General features: G+C 36.7%; 1 pseudogene; it reads left to right on the forward strand.

The window, feature by feature from the left end:
• The first annotated feature begins 857 nt into the window (after window positions 1-857).
• Window positions 858-3,210, forward strand: LOC126063801 (olfactory receptor 4P4-like; annotated as a pseudogene).
• Window positions 3,211-9,592: the final 6,382 nt, after the last annotated feature.

Genomic DNA, 9,592 nt, shown 5'->3' on the forward strand with positions numbered 1-9,592 from the left:
AAAGGCTAGACTGGAATTAAAAATTCTATTTACATTCTTTACACTAAATCACGAGAATATAATTTTGGGGATAAATTACAACACAGCAGCAAATTCTTTTAAACTATTAGTAATAACTTAAAAAGCCTAAAATGTAGTTATTAATTAGATTAGAGGGTTTATTTAACCACTTAGGATATCCTGTCTTCATATTCAGTACAAAGGATACCAAAGGCCATGGTGTGGCAACTGATGGTATGGTGAACTCTCATACTCTGTGTAGATTGATACATTTTTTTTTTTTCCTTCTAAAAACCCTGCTTGATCTTAAGAGATTTAGACCACTGAAAGGAAAAAGTGGAGGAAGGGGGATTGGAGGGGATGGGGGAAAACTTATAGTTTTGAAAATAATTGATATTTTTCATAAGTTGTTATTAATTATAAATATCTTGGTACTTAAATTATAAGTAATTGACATAAAATATTTTAAATATTATGGTGCAGTGTTTTCTGTAGTTGAAGTAGAATGTAATTTTATGGTGTGATTTAATGGAATGATTAAAAGCTTATTCCCCAATGTTTCATCCTTAGTTTATCACTGATGCTTGAAATTCTCCAAGTAGAGAGTTATTTATTTGCCTTAAGGTTTAAAATGTATCACTGTAGAAACAACGGAGTCAGCAGTGTATTACTTTATAATAGTGACACAGAGGAAGAAAAGGTAAAAATAATGAGATTGAAAGAGGGAAAAGTAAGCCTGAGATTCTAAGACTGACAACACAGGCGTTAAAGAGAATACGTGTTCAGAATGGCTTGTTAGTAAGAGTTGGACAAGTTTTACACACTAATCAAAGAGAAGCCAATTTGTCCAGAAGGGTATGGCATTGGGTGGACAAGACTTGTACGCTAATCAAAGAGAAGCCAATTTGTCCAGATGGGTATGGCATTGGGTAAAACTTCAACAATCCATGTTAAACCTATTATTGCTATTTTCAAATGCCTTGCTGAATGTCAAATACACCAATATTTAGCTTCTAAATTTGATATTATCACGCTTTGAAAATAAGGATAACCAAAACAATATTATCCCTTGGATTGACTTTGAAATACAATCCTTCATTTTAAATTAAAGAGGTTAAACTTTAATTACTATTTCTATCAACTTGAAATATCTTTACGAATCTACTATCTAAGATTTTCCACTGGAAGCCAGTATTCTAGATATGTGTTCTAGGAAGTAGCACAAAAATGAATTGTTCACTCAAGACAAGTTTTCTCATTTTATAGGTGAGGTAATTGTGGCAATAGTTAGGACTTTGAATACACTGTTTCATTTAGGGTTGAAAATCTAACTTGAATAAGAAGGAAAATAGCAAAGGATATAGGTAAAATTTATTACATTAAGTAAAATAATATAAAAAGTTAATAGGACCAGAGGTATGCAAATAATTTTATATCTATTGACTTAGTAAATCTCCATGATCATGCTTTGGGGTAATTCATTCTGGTGCTTAGAACTGAAGATTTAAGCACATATATACCACATACACATGATGTTTGTGTGATTTTTTGGTTAAAAATGATATTTTCACTCTTACTATTTCATTTGTATTTGTATTTTCTCAATAAAAATGATAAGACTAGAAAAAGATCTGATTTTTCTTTTCTCTAGAAGGGTGAATTTTATAAAGTTATTGAGGTATAACACCCAGGTGATGTTTGATAACACTTGTTGTTAGAATGGTTGAATAAATGTACCATATTCTATGTTATAAATTTATCGACAACATGCAGCAACATATACCTAAGAATCAGACGGTGCAATAGTTAAGTTCTCAGCTACCAACCAAAAGGTTGGTTGTTTGAACCCCCCAGGAGCTACATGGGAGAAAAGGCTTGGTGATCTGCTGCCATAAAGATTACAGCCTAGGAAATGATATGGGACAGTTCTACTCTGTCATATAGAGTTGCTATAAGTCGGAATCATCTTGAGGGCACACTGCAACAACAAGTGTGTGTATATGTGTATATATATGTAAATTTCATCTCAGAAATCTAATACATTGCCAGTAATTACTGTTTTCAAGAAAAGGACAAGGCAGTCTGCAGAAAAGTGTTCCTAAATAAAAAATCAAATTTCTATTTTCTTCTATCCTTGAGCCATTTTCATTATAACCTCCCCCATGCAAGAAATGATGTGTATCACCACATTTAAATAGATCTCATAAGAATTCATAATTTGTCTAAATTGCAGGTAGCTAAAATTGCTCTGGATCGTGGAAAATGGAAATAATATCACAGAATTTATTCTCTTAGGACTTTCTCAGCAAAAGGAAGTAGAAATTCTCTGTTTTTTTCTATTTTTTCTTTGTTACATTGGAATTTTGGCAGGAAACCTGCTTATCATGATTTCTATCACCTGCAGCCAACTTATCAACCAGCCCATGTATTTCTTCCTGAGTTTCCTCTTACTCTCAGACCTTTGCTACACCTCAACCATGACACCCAAGCTAATCATTGACTTACTGGCAGAAAAGAAAGCCATTTCCTACAATGGCTGCATAACACAACTCTTTACCATGCACTTCTTTGGGGGGATCTCACAGGGATGGCCGAAGATCGCTATGTGGCCATCTGCAAGCCCTTGCACTACACTGTCATCATGAGCAGACGGAAGTGTGATGCCATAGTTGCTGCTTCTTGTGCTGGGGGTTTCCTGCATTCCTTTGGTCAGTTTGTGCTTGCCATCTTGCTACCCTACTGTGGCCCCAATGAGATAGGTCACTACTTCTGTGATGTCTATCCTTTGCTGAAACTGGCCTGCACTGATACCAGCAGAATTGGCCTTTTGGTCATTGCCAATTCCGGTGTGATGGGTCTAGTGACATTTGTGGTCTTGCTGATATCTTATGCTGTGATCTTATACACAATCAAGTCCTACTCCAAGGAGAACCGTAACAAAGCTCTTTCCACATGCAGTTCCCATATCACTGTGATGGTCCTTTTTTTTGCTCCTTTACTCTTCATTTACATTCGACCAGCAACTACTTTACCAGAAGACACAGTGTTTGTCTTTTTTATACTATCATTGCTCCCATGCTCAACCTTCTGATATACACATTAAGGAACATGGAGATGAAGAATGCCATAAAGAAACTATATTCCCATATTATAGGAAGGAGAGGGAATAGACTGAAAGACATTCCTGCTTCTCAGCACAGAGCTTGTTGAATATACATCTTCTCTACCCTAAGAACTTTAAAATGCATAAAGCTCGTCTATGTCTCTTGTATCTAGCGACACGTATAGGCTCAGATATGAAAAAAAATTAATATTTCTTGGATTTACACAGACTTTCTCTCTGCTGTGCTTTGTTTTTTATGTTCTTATCTTCTGCATTACTGATTCTTTCGTTCTACCAATAATTTAGATGTTTAGCAGCAGGCCACTCAGAGAAGTATGCAACCCAAATCAGAAGAGAGTCCACACATAGCTCATTCTTGCGTTTAGCTCATCATGTTTAGTGAAGACAATTCCAGCCACCAAAAAATAATGTAAAAAGCAATTCTAATCTTTTACATGCATCACTCAGAGAATATTTTAAAAGATCTCATCTATACCATACAACAACACTTCTCAAATTTTTAATCTTCTCTGATAATCATGTAACCAGCGCCATTCTGGAGTTTCTTATATGCCTAACATCAACATGCTCTCTATGTCTTTTCTTCTAACTTACTTTGTTTCCTAGCTGTGGTCATATGCAAATCAACTGCACATCTCTGGTGAATCCTAGCACCACTTAAAAAAAAAAAAAATCTGCTGCTGTTGAGTTGATTCCAACTCATAGCAACCCTACAAGACATAGTAGAACTACCATATAGGGTGTCCAAAGAGCGGCTAGGGGATTAGAACTGCCAACCTTTTGGTTACAGCCTGAGCTCTTAACCACTGCACCACCAGGGCTCCAGCACCATATATTGTATTGGTTAACGGTATGGCCTCTGGAGCCAGAATCTCTTGGTTCAATGTCACACTTGGTAGCTTACTAAATGTGTGCCCTAACTCTGTTGGGGGCAACTCTATGTCCCAACAAAGCATCTATGGTACAGAGGTAATAAGAATGGTACACCACTCACAGGTTTGTGAGGATTACATGTGAGGAATTACAACAGTAATTGTCACATAGTGAGTACTCAATATGTATAAGGTATTTTTATTACTTGTAATGGGTTGAATTGTGTCCCTGAAATATATGTGTCTACTTGGTTAGGCCATGTGTGGCTGTCCTCCATTTTGTGATTTTCCTATGTATTATACATCGTAATCGTTTCCTGTGGTTAAAGATGATTAGGGTGGAATGTAACAACCTTGCTCAGGCCATATCCCTGATCCAATGTAAAGGGAGTTTCCTTGGGCTGTGATCTGTTCCCCCTTTTATCTCTCAAGAGATAAAAGGAAAGGGAAGCAAGTAGAGAGTTGGGTACCTCATACCACTAAGAAAGCAGCTCCAGGAGAAAAGTGTGTCCTTTGGACCTGAGGTACCTGAGCTGAGATGCTCCCAGGCCAAGGGAAGACTGATGACAAGGACCTTCCTCCAGAGCCAACAGAGAGAGAAAGGCTTTAGGAGGAGCTGACACCATGAATTCCGACTGCTAATCTACTGGACTGTGAGAGAATAAACTTCTCTTTGTTAAAGCCATCCACTTGTTGTATTTCTGTTATAGCAGCACTAGATAACTAAGACACTACCAAATCTTCTGTTATTTACCATTCTCATAATGACTTTCCTCTGGAGCAGTGGAGGGCGTGAGGATGGAAAAAAGAGAGGGAACTCTCATACACAAATACCATATTTGTGAAACAGGTAGAATACAATTTTTCTTGGTGTGGGGAAATAATGTCACCTAAACTCACTGCAAATTTTTTTTGTTTGTTTTGTTTTTGTTTTTCACAACTTTATAAAAACTAAAAGCTTTTTTTGTCCAGTGGTAATTTCAAGTCACCCAGAATCAAATTTGCCTCAAATCAGAAAGGACTAGGGACAAAAACATGTTGCTGTGTAATTGCTTAGGATTAGAGAGGAACTCGAAGGCCATAAGAAACTCTATGACAAGAAAAAGTTTTGCATAAAAATATATTTTCAGATTGGTATAGAAAACAAAACAAAACAAAAAACCCAAACCCAGTGCCATCAAGTTGATTCCAACTCATAGCGACCCTATAGAACAGAGTAGAACTGTCCCATAGAGTTTCCAAGGACTCCTGGTGGATTCGAACCGCTGACCCTTTGGTTAGCAGCCATAGCACTTAACATTATGCCACCAGGGTTTCCGATTGGTACAGAAGGTGCAATAAATAAAGATGGTTAATATTGTCAAAGGATTCTAAGATGGCTGGAGAGTATAAACAAAAGGATAGAGTAGTACTTGAGCTCAGTTTAAACTTCCCGACCAAAAAAAAAAAATTGAAAACACTACATACTAAAAATTATTGAAAAATATCCTAGCGTACTTTCCTGGATGTTCTTTATCTAATTCTTGACATTTATCTAGAAAGTGCCTGACTGGGGTGTGAGCTGGACACATGTCAGAGAACAACATCACAACAGAAATGTGGAAAGTCACTTTCTGGAGTACAATAAACAATGTCTCTGGTAAGAAAACCTACAAGCCCTTGAATTTTTCTTCTCTTTCCGAAGCTCTATTCTCCAACTCAGAAGGCCTAAATTACTGAAAAATAAAACTTCAAAAAAACACTGCAGATGTTTCTTTTATTTTTGCTCATGGAATAAAAGTTTTGAACAGGGATTATTTAAACATCTGTGGCAAAAAAAAAAGGAAATATCAATCATTAGCAAGGAATCCCTACTTTAATCCCATCTTTTATGCACCGGCTCTCATTCTTTCTCATCTTCTCAAGGGCATCACTTCATGGAGTCTCCCCTCTGCAGTTTTTTCTCTCTTTGGTAACTGATGTCAACGTAAGAGCTGTAGGGGAAAATGGTGAGAGTGTTCTTTGCAATTTAGTGGGTATCCTGGCTAGCTTTTCCATTCCAATTACCCAGCTCTAATTGTCTTTGACTAGGATAAATGGAGATAAAATTAAAGTTGTCAAGGATTTCATTTTACTCGGATCAACAATCAACAGCCATGGAAGCAGCAGTCAAGAAATCAAAACACACATTGTATTAAGTAAATCTGCTGCAAAGGACCTCTTTAAAGTGTTGAAGAGCAAAGAAGTCACCTTGAGGACTAAGGTGCGCTTGACCCAAGCCATGGTATTTTCAGTCGCATCAATGCATGTGAAAGCTGGGCAATGAATAAGGAAGACCGAAGAAGAATTGACGCCTTTGAATTGTGGTGTTGGCAGAGAATATTGAATATACCATGGACTGCCAAAAGAACAAACAAATCTGTCTTAGAAGTACAACCAGAATGCTCCTTAGAAGCAAGGATGGTGAGACTGCCTCTTACATACTTTGAGCATGTTGTCAGCAGGGATCAGTCCCTGGAGAAGGACATCATGCTTGGCAGAGTACAGGGTCAGCGGAAAAGAGGAAGACCCTCAACGAGGTGGACTGACACAGTGGCTGCAACAATGAGCTTAAGTATAACAACAATTGTAAGGATGGCTCAGGACCGGGCAGTGTTTCGTTCTGTTGTGCATAGGGTTGCTACGAGCTGGAACCGACTCAATGGCACCTAACAACAACAACAGGATATTTTACAACTTTCTAGTTGTAGAAGTTAACTTGTAGAAAATGTTAGCAAGGCCAATAATGCCTGTCCATGGAGATGCAAACTGGTTCATTGAATGTGAATATTGATGGGGTTTGGCAGTTTGGCATCTGCTTGTAAATTACCTTCAGCCTTTTTTTTTACCAGACTCAACGTGTGATATTTTGCGTTCTTACCGATGGTAACACCTTAATAACAAAAACCAAACCCATTGCCATGAAGTAGATTCTGATTTATAGTGACCCTATAGGACAGAAGTGCCCCATGAGTTTCCAAGGAGCTACTGGTGGAGTTGAACTGCCAACCTTTTGGTTAGCAACCAGCTGTTAACCACTGTGCCACCAGGGTTCCATCTTAGTGGTATCCCATTAAATAATGAGTTAAGTAAAATCTTTAACGTGTTTATTTTATTTGTTTGAGAATCGCGATTATATCCTCTTTTAAAATTTATTCTTTAACAAAATAAACTTGTTCATGTCATCTAAAACAAAACAAACATCTCTTTTGTGCCTCCTTTCCCTTCCCATCTTCTTTCCCAAATTCTGATTTTTTATCTTCCTGTACTCACTGTATCTAATTTCTCTCCTCCCAGTTTTATTGTGTCCTCTCCCATCAGTTTGGTTTTTTTTTTTTACCTTTATCATTTTACTTAAGCTTCTCTTATCAAGGTCACCAATGACTTCTACATTGATAAATCCTGGATTTGCTAGAGTTGATCATTTTTTTCATCAAAAGACATTTTGACTTGGCTTTGAGGTCTCCACACTCTCCTGATTTTTCCCCTATGTTTTTAACAACTATGTGCAGTTTCTTTTCCTGTCTTCTGCTTGTCTCAGTGAACTCTTTATTAGTGTTAAAGGGCTCAGTCCACATTCCATTCATCTGTTCAACTACTGATGGACACTTGAGTTGTTTCCACCTTTGGAAGAATGTGAATAGGGCTGTTATGAACCTTGGAGAATCCCTGGATGGTGCAGTTTGTTCTCAACTACTAACCAAATTTGGTGGTTCAAATCCACAGTTGCTCTGTAGAAAAAAAGCCCTAGCAATCTGCTTGTGTAAAAACTACAGACAAAAAAAAAAAAAAAAACTCTAAGGAGCACACTCTCTAATACATTGTTATGTTTTTGTTGCTGTTGTTTAGAGCATCCTGAAAGCAGCAAAGCATAGTGATTAGGAATGTGGTATCTGAAACTAGATTTCTGGGTTTTCATCCCAGACCCACATTTACTGCTTATGTAAACCTGGGAAAGTTTCTCAAGCCCTGTCCTACAGTCTTCTCCCCCATAAAGGGGAGATAATAATAGTCCCTAACCGTAATATAGCCTGAGTGCCAAGTGAGTAACAAATTAGAACAGTATTTGGCATATAGTAGTTATTCAATTAATTTTAGGTATTAACACATATTTGGATACCTTCAGTAGGTGATTTTTGAGACAAAACAAAACCCACCACTGTAAAGTTGATTTTGACTCACAACAGAAGAGGTTAATTGACACTTCATTTGAACCGACACTGAACACAGAAAATAAATGAATAGAATATGGCAAGTACACTCGGACTTAAGAGTTCAATGGGAGACAGATTTCTCAGTTAAACAAAGCTTCATTGTAAAAACCAGGTAGATATAGTCACACGATCAAGGAGCTATGAAAGTACATCTAAGTTACTGCTGTAAGTCAGAGAACAGATTTCAACCATACCCTTCAACTATACAAAGGAGGAAGGAGCCCTGGTGGTACAGTGGTTGAACTTTCATCTGCTAACTGAAAGGTTGGTGGTTCAAACTCGCCAGTCACTCCGTAGGAGAAAGATGTGACAACCTGCTTCCATAAAGATTACATCTTTGAAATCCCTAGGAGACAGTTCTACTCTGTCCTGTAGGGTCTCTATGAGTTGGAATTGACTCAATGGCAATGGGGATATCCAGGAGGATAGAGACTGTAACTGAAAATAATGCAAATAATCTGTCAGTTGGCAAACATGGATCTAGAGAGATGTTTTCACTTATTCCAGCAAAATTAGTCCAAAAGCAGGATGAGAAGGCAGAAAGGGACAGGAACTGGTCACATGGACACTGAGAACCCAGTGTGGAAAGGCGGAGTGTGCTATCACATTGTGGGGATTGCAACCAATGTCACAAAACAATGTGTATAAATTCTTGAAGAAGTTAACTTGAGCTGTAAAATTTGCCTAATGCACCAAAAAAAAAAAAAAAATAGAAAAAAAGGGCTGTGAAACAATATTGCAGAAAAAGGAAAAAATAAAATTATTGGAAAACATAGATAGAAAGCAGAACTGTGAATATTATTTCTTGTGGGCACAAGTAGAAAAAACGTTTGCTATCTTCAATAGGTTGTGAGAAGTTGCCTCTATAAAAATGAGTCAAAAATTTTTAGGGAAAATAGGCTAATGTTAACTAGAAAAAAAAAATGTCAGAACAGAAATGGGTTGGTTAGGAAAAATCATGAGGAAAGAAAAACTTAAACAGAAAAATTAAAATCAACTCTGATGGTTTTTAAAAAATACAATTGAAAATATTGACCATTAAATGCTAGAAACTTGAGAAATTCTTTCAATATGAAGAAGAAAGAGAAAAAGAGATGAAAACAGTAAGGGAGATTATAATTAATGTGGCAGATAAATTGAAATATGCTGCAAGAATTATACATTTTCCTATAGTTATAGTCTTAAAACTATGAGATTAAAATATAGCTTTCATGATCTGAAAAACGAAACAAAAAATACAAATAAAAACAAGTCTGAACATGAAGATCTAAAGTCTAAAATGTCCTGAATTTTGTTATTTGATCTATAAAAATAGATCCATTCATAGGCACTTATTTAACATTTAAAACAATTCCAACGATAAA

This window comes from Elephas maximus, chromosome 20 (assembly GCF_024166365.1).
Source record: "Elephas maximus indicus isolate mEleMax1 chromosome 20, mEleMax1 primary haplotype, whole genome shotgun sequence".
Lineage (NCBI taxonomy): Eukaryota > Metazoa > Chordata > Mammalia > Proboscidea > Elephantidae > Elephas > Elephas maximus.